Source organism: Oryzias melastigma, linkage group LG14 (assembly GCF_002922805.2).
Source record: "Oryzias melastigma strain HK-1 linkage group LG14, ASM292280v2, whole genome shotgun sequence".
Classification (NCBI taxonomy): domain Eukaryota; kingdom Metazoa; phylum Chordata; class Actinopteri; order Beloniformes; family Adrianichthyidae; genus Oryzias; species Oryzias melastigma.
In genome coordinates, this window is record NC_050525.1 from 16,356,559 (window position 1) to 16,366,992 (window position 10,434).

The 10,434-nt window shown below is 39.0% G+C and overlaps 1 protein-coding gene across 1 annotated transcript in view; it reads left to right on the forward strand.

The window, feature by feature from the left end:
* The first annotated feature begins 861 nt into the window (after positions 1–861).
* The window catches only part of dchs1b (dachsous cadherin-related 1b), a 92,106-nt gene continuing 82,533 nt past the window's right edge, over positions 862–10,434 (forward strand). Inside the window, exon 1 of the mRNA XM_024265865.2 lies at positions 862–1,494. The gene's annotated coding sequence lies outside the window, so the exon portion shown is untranslated. The remainder of the gene's footprint in view (positions 1,495–10,434) is intronic.

A 10,434-nucleotide genomic window follows, 5' to 3' on the forward strand; every position in this document is an offset into this window, starting at 1 on the left:
TACGAGATTTAAAGTAATACATTTACAAGATTAAAACTAATACATTTACGAGATTTAAAGTCTTAATATACGACATGTAAAGTCATAAATTTACAAGATTAAACGTTGTGAACTCACTCAACTAAAATTTGTAAATTTACAAGAAAAAAAACTTGTAATATTACTTTTTTTCTATGGTGGCCCAAATACTCCGTTGTAAAATATAACATAAACATATAGAGTTTATTTTTCAAAATATGAAATAGTTTATAACTTTTGACTGAGGTTCAAGAGACTTCCTTTCAAAGTAAAAGTCACACAGTAGTAGCAGCTAATTTTGTGAAGCTAGAAATTTGAAAATTATACTTCAATTACTTTTGCGTAAATAGTTTTATTTGAAAAATCTGTTTCAGATGTGGTCTGAGAGCGTTGGATGTCAATGCCGATCATCATTCCCTTTAAAAACCTGACAGTTTGACACAACCATCTGCTCCATGGAGACCTGGAACAAGCAGCGATGGATTGATTTCTATCCATGTTCTGCAGACCCCCCCAAAGCACCATCACCTCCCCCACATTATAGCCTGAACCACCCCCTCTCCCTCCACTTCTCCCTTCTTCTGTCTCAGTGATGCAGGTGGAGCGTTGACCTAAAATCTGTGATGATAAATGACTCCCTTCTGGATGATACACAAACCAAATACTTTGAATACTTCTTTAGTTTTTGTAACCTGAGATCATTTGGAAGAATCCTTAAATCAGTTTTATCAACCATGGAACATTTTAATTAAAGTAAAACTTAAAAAAAAGTCTCACATATAACCATAAAGACTCGTCTTGCAGCTTTTCCTCGTGCACTCCTTTGTCTCCAAAAAGGAACTTCCACTGAGTGGAGCTGGGGGGCACCAAAGTCCTCCACTCTTCCCTTCCGTCCTCCTCCCTGCTCCCCCTCTTTTGTGTGGCTCCCCGAATAAATTAAAGTGTCGGCAAAGAGAAGGGCGGAGCAAGGTGCGGAGAGGAGAGATGGAGGGGGACTGACTGAGCCTTGTGGTGGAGGAGTCAGATCTGGTTGGTGAGGTGCAGCGTCTGTTTAAGAAGCGGCTCTTTTCTGAATGACTGGATGCTGAGAGGAGGAGGGGGTGAACAGATCAGAGCGACGCAGGAGGGGCTTTTTTTCCCTTCCTGCTGCAGACTGCAAAGAAGCCGCGCAGCCTGCCAGCTGATCCAGACGCGCTCACCTGACAGAGGCGCACCAGGACGCACCAGGACGCGTCAGAGCGGGGGTGACACAAGCTGCTCCCCGGTCTCATTAGACTTTTACTCCCATTACCTCCAGTCCGGATCAGTTTTTATACATATAGTTTGAATACAATGAATCCACAATAGCTGAACAGCTTGGATCAAATCAAGATTCCTTCCGGTGGATTGACTCCCATTTGGAGGGGGAGATTGGAATTGCAATTTCAGGGAATATCCAGATCTTTTGTCCAGAGCAACCGAGGGGATCCGATGAATGTAAGTAGCATCCCTTTACCCTTTTATTCCCTTCCCATCAATGATCAGGATGAATTCAGGTTTAGAAATGGGCTTTAGCTGGATGGATTCTTAATTGGGGAGGGGGGCTAAGGGGTTTTGCACCTCGCATCCTTCTTGCATTCATAAGCTGGATCCCTCATGATGAAGCTAATGGGATGCTGCGTTTAGGAAGACCACATTCCAAGGCCGGATATAGTCGGCATGGGGAAAGGGGGGCACTGCCCCCAAATGTGAACCCTCAATTATCCAAAAAAAAAAAAAACCCAAAAAACTGAAAACTGTTTTTTTTAAATAATCATAACAATAAGATAATAATAGTAAAATAGTTTTTTGTTTTGTTTTAGATAGATAGATAGAAAGGAAATAGTTAGGTCTGCTGATCCCACACAAGATAAAGTACAAAAACTAATAAAAAACACAATAAATAGGAGGCAAAAGGATAAAAAAGATCTAAAATGATATACATTTTTTTGTCTTTTATTCACGTAAAGATGGACAAAAAGATAAATACAGCAGTCTCCTGCTAGTGCATGTCCCAAGCCTGGTAAAAGAAGGAGAAGTTATGGATATGACAAAAGCATCACTTTTTAAGGATTTCAGGGGTTTTAAAGGGATGTAACACCCCCAAACTATCCAGGTCTGCTACATTCTCAGCTTGACTATCGATGATCATTTCAGAAATTACAATATAGGTTTCCCAATTAAACATCAAAGCCCAACAGCCGGGGATCTGTGTGCAGGGCCACCACATAAGCTCATTATCTGGAGCTATTTAATAACATGTCACCAGTTTCCTTCAAAGGGCTGGAAGCAGCAAAGGGAGCAAACCACATGAGAGGGGCCAACATTAGTAAAAGTATTTCCTAGTGAGAACATTTGATACGACTGTACGGATTTACGGCTAGCAGAGGAGGGAAGGATGTGCCTTTAAGCAAGGCACACGCCGGGATTCCTCCCTCTTGGATTGCTTTTATGCAAATGGAGACAAATATTGTCTCAGCTGAAGAGGAAATAAATAGTTTTGGAGGTCAGAAAACTGATTTGACGCCCCCCCCCCATCCTCTATGAAGTCTATTTATAGGTTTCACTGCATTTGACCGAAAGCTAAAAATGGGAACTCAGGGGCACATTTAAGTGTCTAGCCACAATAGCTAGTTCTGGTGTCTGCTGTGCTCGCATCTGGAGCTCCTGGCTTTACACTGCACAGAAAGAAGCACTTTTTTTGTGTGTTGTCCCTGCATGGTCCAACACTGCAGTGTGACTCACTGCTAAAACCAGTTTGGTTTACTTGTAAAGTGATGAGGCATGCAGCAGGACTTCTAACATGAACCATATGCATATCTCGTCGGTGCGGCTACCACCGTGTTGGGCCTCCGTCTGCACAAACTAGCATCAGCTACAGCTGGAACAGGTCCTCCCAAAAACAGGAGCAGCATTTTAAAGAACTCTTTGTAGCCAGAAAAGAAAAATGGATCTTCTAGGCGCCTCTGTGTCCACGTTGGACAAACACTATCTTGTAAAATATGGTTTTATTCATCTTTGTGACAATAATAAATGCCTTCAGTATCAAGCCTGTCAGTGCAGAGATGCATGTGCATGCAGCTCTGTGTCACGTCTTTTCAGAGCTTATCAACTGAGTCAATACTCTGCTGTTTACCTTGCACTTCATGGGGCTCAGTGTGGCGGAGTGAAGTGAGAATGATACAGCGCCAGACGGGGTCAGGGGCTGGAGTCTCAACTTTTTGACCGCTAAATGATACACTTTTACAGTTTGTGGGTGACCCACTGCAATATAGCAGCTGCTTGGCGTCAGCTTATTTTATTTGATTTTTTTTACATCTCTTGTGATTCTGAAATATTGCCTTTAGAATCATTTTGACATGCAGTCAGATTCTGTCTGGAGCTTCTGCCTTTTTCGTCTGGCTCTCAGGATAAAATACTCTTTCTTAAGGATACGTTTTTTTTTTTTGTTTTTTTGGTTATTCCAATGGAATTATGCTAGGGAATTTCCAAGTTGAGGTTTTATCATCAACAATTCTCAAGCTATTTCGAGAGGCTAAAGTAAACTTCAGGGATCCACAGTGTAATCAAATTGCACATTTGCCACCCACTTTGAAACTGATATCCTACCGAAGCCATTTACTGTTGGCAGTTTTTCCGTTTTGCTGTTCTCACAAAGTTTGAACAGTTTAGGATTCATAGATAAGCCACTTCTGATTTAGCATCAGTTTAAAGTAATTTGATTTATTGCAAACACAAATGAATTTTAGTTAGTTTTATGCCATGTAAATGAATCAGTTAGTTATTTAAATTTACGCCTGCAATGCAATCCAATTCAAATATACGACAAATAAAATTGGATTGATTTAAATAGTTTATACATATAAAATAAAAATAGAAAACATGAAAAAGATTAGAAAGGACACAAACAAGTTTCTGGTATGATCAACATATCCATATTCACACCTTTTTTTTTATTGTGAAGAACACATAAATCTCTTTGTGAAGACGCACTCTTTGTTTTGTATTTCATCATTTTTTTGTTGGCATCACACTATTAATTCTGCAATAAAAAAGTAGCACCAATAAAGAATTGTTAAAGTCTTTCTGATGCATAAAAGTGCTATCACACTAAAAAATGTAAAAATATTATTTTGCACAATTGGAAATAAACTTACATGTGGCCAAAACTCTTAAATATATTCATGATAAAACCCTCTAAATTGCAATATTAGCTGAACATAATTGTTAACCAAGCGTACTTAATTTTATTTTTGCATGACCCAGATCCATACATCACCTGCTGAATCCACATTGGGGTCTGCTAGTGGGGTACACACTGAACTGGTTACCAGTCTGCAGCAGGTCACCTGACCCAGATGATATAGAACAAATATTGAGATGGTAGATGATGGATGTGTGGTTATTTTAAACTCAGTGGTGCATTTCTGTGAATTGATAGTCTCATATCACAGTCACATATCCCAAAATCCACCATGCGGCGAATCTAATGCAGGTTTTTCAGAAAATTTGCCAAGTGGTGGCATTTGTCAGTTACAGTTTTACATGTGAGCGCTGAAGCTTTTATAAAAAGTTAGAATTTTACAGTGACTGATGTCAACTCTCAATGGTAGTCCAGTGACAGGTGGAGATGACGCCATTATTACAGAATTTTCATTCAGGTGACAATTTAAAACACAATAATAAGGAATGTCCCAATCAGGCTTTTTGGGTCCCAATTTGATTCAGTCATTTGATTTTGAGTATCTGCCAATACCGAATCCCAATCCCGATACTTTTGTAACACATTACAAAAACAAGAAAAATGTTATAAACAGATTCAGGTTTTTCCTTTTTTTGATTTTATTAACATAATTTAATCATTAACACGTAAACATTGAATGCAGCTTTAAAGAACTAGTAAAAATAGTTTAACTATTACCTAAAAAAACTGAACTATTATGGTAAAAAAGTGATATTTAGTCATGTGAGAAAGTTTAGTGACTTTAGCATTAATTTCTTTAGAACTGTTTAACATTTTTAACCAAATTTTGCTGCACATTCCGGCAATAACATGTCATGATGCGTTCATGACTTGCAGACTTTTAGTGTAGTATTTATCCAGAATTATAAGCTTGAAATGTAAAGTGTGGATCATAATAAGAATAACTTAAATATCCAATAATGATCGGCACTCAGCATTCGATGTTGATCGAGACTTCAAAGAAAGTCTTGATCAAAATGAAAATAAGAAAGGTAAATAATTATATAAAGTTCATTGAATTCACTGAGGACAGAAATAGTTACATATCTCCCAAAAAATAGTAATTTTTTTCTACAGAAATCGATTTTGCAGTGGAAGTGCTGTGACTAAACACTCGTGTAAGATCTACCAAGTTATCTGTACTGAGTTTCCAATAAAAGAACCCGAAAAGTGGGAGAAGAGAAAGAGGCAGCATGTCTTTCAAATGTGGGAGTTCAAACAAAAATCCGTCTAATTGTACCCCAGCACCGTTTCTGTTCTGGGTTTTGTTTCAAGCTTGGGAAATTACATCTGAGTACAAATATCGGAAAGTGACTCAGAGACTTCCTCCTCCTCCTTCCATCACTCACACACCCATTCACACACAAAGAGCCAACCGTGCACACAGAGAAATCATAAATCCTCGCTGAGCTCCTAACACTCCGACTTCCTACACTCAAACCCCAACCACAAGTCCTTACATTTTCAAACATTAAAAAAAAGACGTATTTATCCATCATATTTCTTTGCAGTTCGTCAGGTATATGTCACAGAGACACATCCTCACAACAGTTCCCTAATGGCTCACAGATGACATCCGGCAAAAAGCAAACATAAACTCGGTTGTCCTCGTTGACTCCCCAAGTAGCTAGTGGAAATGTTTACGCTGCATCTCTCACTCGGTTCATGTTGCTGATGCCTGAGGTTTGTGTTTTTATTTACTTCTCGGCCACCCCCTTAGATATAACACAAGCCACACTATTGGGAGAAGGCATGCTTTTCCAATTTATCACAAAAAAAACTTTAAGTAAGTTAATAGTTAGTAAGTTAGTAAGTTAAGTTACGACACGTATTGTCTACATAACCTTCAAAATAAAGTTAAAAAAATTGTTTTCCATGATGGGGAAACTCCTTTTGTGCTTCATCTAGTCATTGGTTGGTTACCATGGCAACCACATCCTTTCTGTTATTTATTTATTGAGTTTTTTGTGCAGGACTTTTATTTTGAATTAGAAATATCCCCAAATCCTTCCATCCACGTGATTAAATCCTTACTTAATCCTGGTTATCCAAGGAAAACGAGGATTCCCCCGCATGCTCCCTCCGTCCCGTCATGGCAGCGCATCCCCTCATGGCTCTGGTTAACATATTACTGTATGACTAACTCGACTGGTCAAAGGAAACATCATGCTGCAGCGTGATTGACTGGAGCTTTGAGACTCTTTTTTTTTGTTTGTTCAGAGGCCCAGTTCTGATGGAGCTGCTGTCTTTATTCACGGTCTATTCCAGAGTAGAAGAGATCCTTTTAATGTGATCGTGTGCTGATTGCACATCTGTGCAGCACGGCTCTGTTGGAGCTGTCAGCGAAACAAGGTCTCCTTTTCATGTCTTAAAATATATTTAAATGTGTATTTTTTTAGTAGAGTTCATTCTAAAAAAGCATTTAATGTGTGAATTCCTGATAAAATCATTTGAAACTGGAATGTGTAGAACTATAATAGGTTAAGAAAGCTTTGTTTTATGAGTAAAATGTGTTTAGATCATACAATTTGTGGAATTTTAGCTCTCAAAAGTGCGTTTTCTATGTGATTTAAACAACTCAGGACTGTCTGCAGCTAATTAATCTTTTAACTTAGCAATTAATCCTAATTACAGTAATAGGAATCTACTTTGACCCTTAGAAAGACACACAAATGATCACCCTGCACATCTTTTTTCACAAATTAAACACCCAAATGGCACCTTTGTTTGATTCATACCTTTGTAAAACACAGTCTTTTTCCGTCCTCGATGAAAGACCAACTCTGATGAAATTGTGTTTCAATATGTTCTTGAGGCATTTTTCTCATAATGAAGGTAATAAATAGAAATAAATTAGCTTTAAATTGCATTTCCGATTATTTCGTTATTCAAATTGTTGTAAATAAGGAGCAAATAATAAAAAACTTGTAGGTGTGATGTAGATAGGGGTGTGTATTGGCAAGAGTCTGGCGATACAATATGCATGTATCCCAAGACTGTACCAGAACAATTTTTTTACTTTTTTAAAATATGACTTAAAAAACTCTACCTGAATATTATTATATCTTTCATTGTAATCTTATCTGAGTCGCTATGAAGCACCGTAATCTGCGTTTTTCTATGAGATTTGGCAGCAACGTGGCACAGAGTTTCAGTTCGGTACCCATCCTAAGTAAAAACTTCAAAGTACTTATCTCATAACAACAAAAAACACACATTTTTAACACAAGCTGGTTCTCACAAGATCTTGTTGTTGTTTTGGTGGCATATAGAGCTGCTCAAAGAAGTGTCTTCTGCTGCTAGCTAGCGGTCAGGAGGCTTAGGTAGAAAGCAAAAGTAAGACGCTGAATAATGAATAATTAATCAAAAAACGCCTTGTTAGGATTAAAAATCAATACAAGTATTGCCAAACGAAACATCGCGATATATCGCCAAATCGATTTTTCCTCACATCCCTAGATGTAGAAGGTACGGCAAGCCGCAAGCTCCATTCAGATTCATCCACCAGATCCATGTACGTCTTTGGACACGCTTTATAAAACTGATCAAAAATTTATCAAAAATTGATCGGAGTGGGACTATTCATTCCTCACAAATCAAGGGGATGAATTCTGCTCTGATCTTTTTATTGAATCTTTCCCTTTGAGGAGATGATCAGTGCAGACATGTGGTCGCTCACCCTCACATGTACCTGAATGAAAAGATGTTTTCATTTCATCAGTCACATGAAAAGACAGATAAGAGAGAGAAAAAAAAGAATTACTCGTGGTGCTGCCTGGATTAAAAGTGATGAAACCTAGAGGGAGGCGAGCTGAGGAAAGAGAAGAAGAGAAAGCCTGTCTGTGCCACGTCTCATGTGTTTTTAATGAAGTAAGCGATACCATCTAAGCTCCTGTAACTTCAAATACTCGCACAGAACCCAGTTGCGCAGGTGAAACGTCGTATTGTGCCGGTTGGGTGACTCAGATAGCAAACAACTCCGAGTGTAAATGCTTTTAATTTTGTCACTTAAAGCTTTAGACCTCAGCCGTCTGCCGTTTTATCGATTTGCCATTGTTAGCTGATGTGTAAAAGGAAGACAGACAAGTTTAATTCCCAGTCTTACCACAAGAAATGTAATGGAGCAACATGATACAAAGGCATTTTCTTAGAGAACAGCTGTTGGCGCGCCACTAACACAGGAGTTGATGGAGAATTTCGTAACCAATAAGCCAAGTCGGCCTCCCATTCTCTGAGCCGGGTGATGAGAAATTGCATATTTTGACAGATTCCCACATCTGTACGGCGAGGAAGAGCCAAAGAGTCTCTGCGAAAGGAAGATAGCGACCTATTTTTTTTTTTTTTTTCCCCCTTCAGTAAAAATTAGTGCACTGGCAAACTTTTAAACAAAACTTCTTGTCACTTTGATGAATATTCATGTGTTTTCAGAACAATAACACGACCCGATACAACATTTTGCGGCTTTATGTCGCAAATTGCTTCATTAGATGGAATGCAGGGAGATGTGAACTCGTCTGCTTTGCTCCATGTGGGACTCTGTGTGCTGACGGTACAAGATGGATGTGTGATTTTCAGTCTCCTGACTGTTATGGCTGTCATGTGTGTGTTTTGTCTTTAAGCTTTTCCTCCGCTAGTTTGTCAACTAGTTGTTCTTGTGAAGTAATGCTGTGTTTACGCGTTCGGAAGTGTTTATCACGAGAGGAGACAAAAGCTGGTTGCCATAGCAGCCAAAACAGCAAAAAGTGAAGAATTAGGATGGGGTTTAAGTGTGGGGTAAAGGTTAGTTTGGCCTTTAGGGGGGAAAAAAATCAGTTATGACAAATGCCAGAAAACTTGCATAACTTTACTGCGTGTTTTAGAGGCAAAATAGAATCAAGTGGAGTCATTAAGTAGTTGATTATACATTTTAATGTCTTCCACATTCAGCACTAAGAATATTTCCTGTTTAATTGCTTCCAGTCCGTTTTCCTCTGCAGTGGATGGTGAACAGAGGAGCCTTCTGCTCCGCCATCAGCGGGGTCTGTTTGACAGAGTCACGGACGCGGTTCAGCTCCACAGCTTTGCCCTTGTGGGATATTAAGTGTGCTCTGATGGGGAGGGGTGGTGAGTGATGGTGGATGGCAGCAGCTGCTTCACCTTCTCAGATCCCATCCTTTCACCCCTCCACTTTCTTTCCCCTCCCTTCAAGTCAGCCATCTTTAAACTTTTGTCTTTATTACTGTCTCATTTTAATCAAATACCGAGTGACCACACGGGTTCTTCAAAAGAGCGCTCGCTGCACACGGCCGTGCTGTAGCTTGGCGGCATGGCCTTGAAGGTTAAGAGGTAGATGAGGCACCTCCAGCTGTGTTTTCACTTGCTCTGTGGCTTCACGGATGGTTTCACGGGGAGAGTTATTTATGTACGTGCGTGAGAGCCAGTGTTTGTACATTCACACGTGCGAACTTGAAAGACTTTCTGTTTCTATCAATATGACATCACATTTTGAAGAAACCTTGTTTAGGATCTTTTTTAAAGGAAATTCAAACAACGTGCACTGGAGTTGTGATGGAAAGAAGTAACAGAAAAATAGAAGATTATTTTGCTGTATTTCAAATTTAATTATTATCATTTCTCCTATAGTAGTAATTTTTTCATATCCTGCTCACTCTTGGCAGATTTAAGAATAAAAAAAAAGGCTAAAATCCTAAAATTGGAGGTTCATAATAATTTCATCACTTTTTCTGGTCTGGCAGTAGGAAAGATCAGAGCTCAACCCAGCAGATTTTAAGACTTAATCCTTCGACAACATGCTGCGTTTGTCAAATATAGTTATAAATATAATTATAATATAAACTAGGGATGATCTGACTCGATCTAAGCTTAATAGATCAACAATCTAACACATGAAGCTAAAGTCCGCTAGCTTGATGCTAATGTATAAAGGGATTTCCCACAGGATGGCTAATGCTAACGCTTGATCGACCTAAACATACATTGCTGACTAAATTAACATCTTTATATACTCACAGACATTAATTTTCTAAACTATTTTAAGAAAATATATTTTAAAGTAACCATTTGTGGTCTAAAGCAGTGGTCCCCAACCTTTTTGGGGCTGTGGACCGGCCAGCCAGTGTGGAGTTATTCCGCGGCCCGGGGGGGGGGGGGTTTGC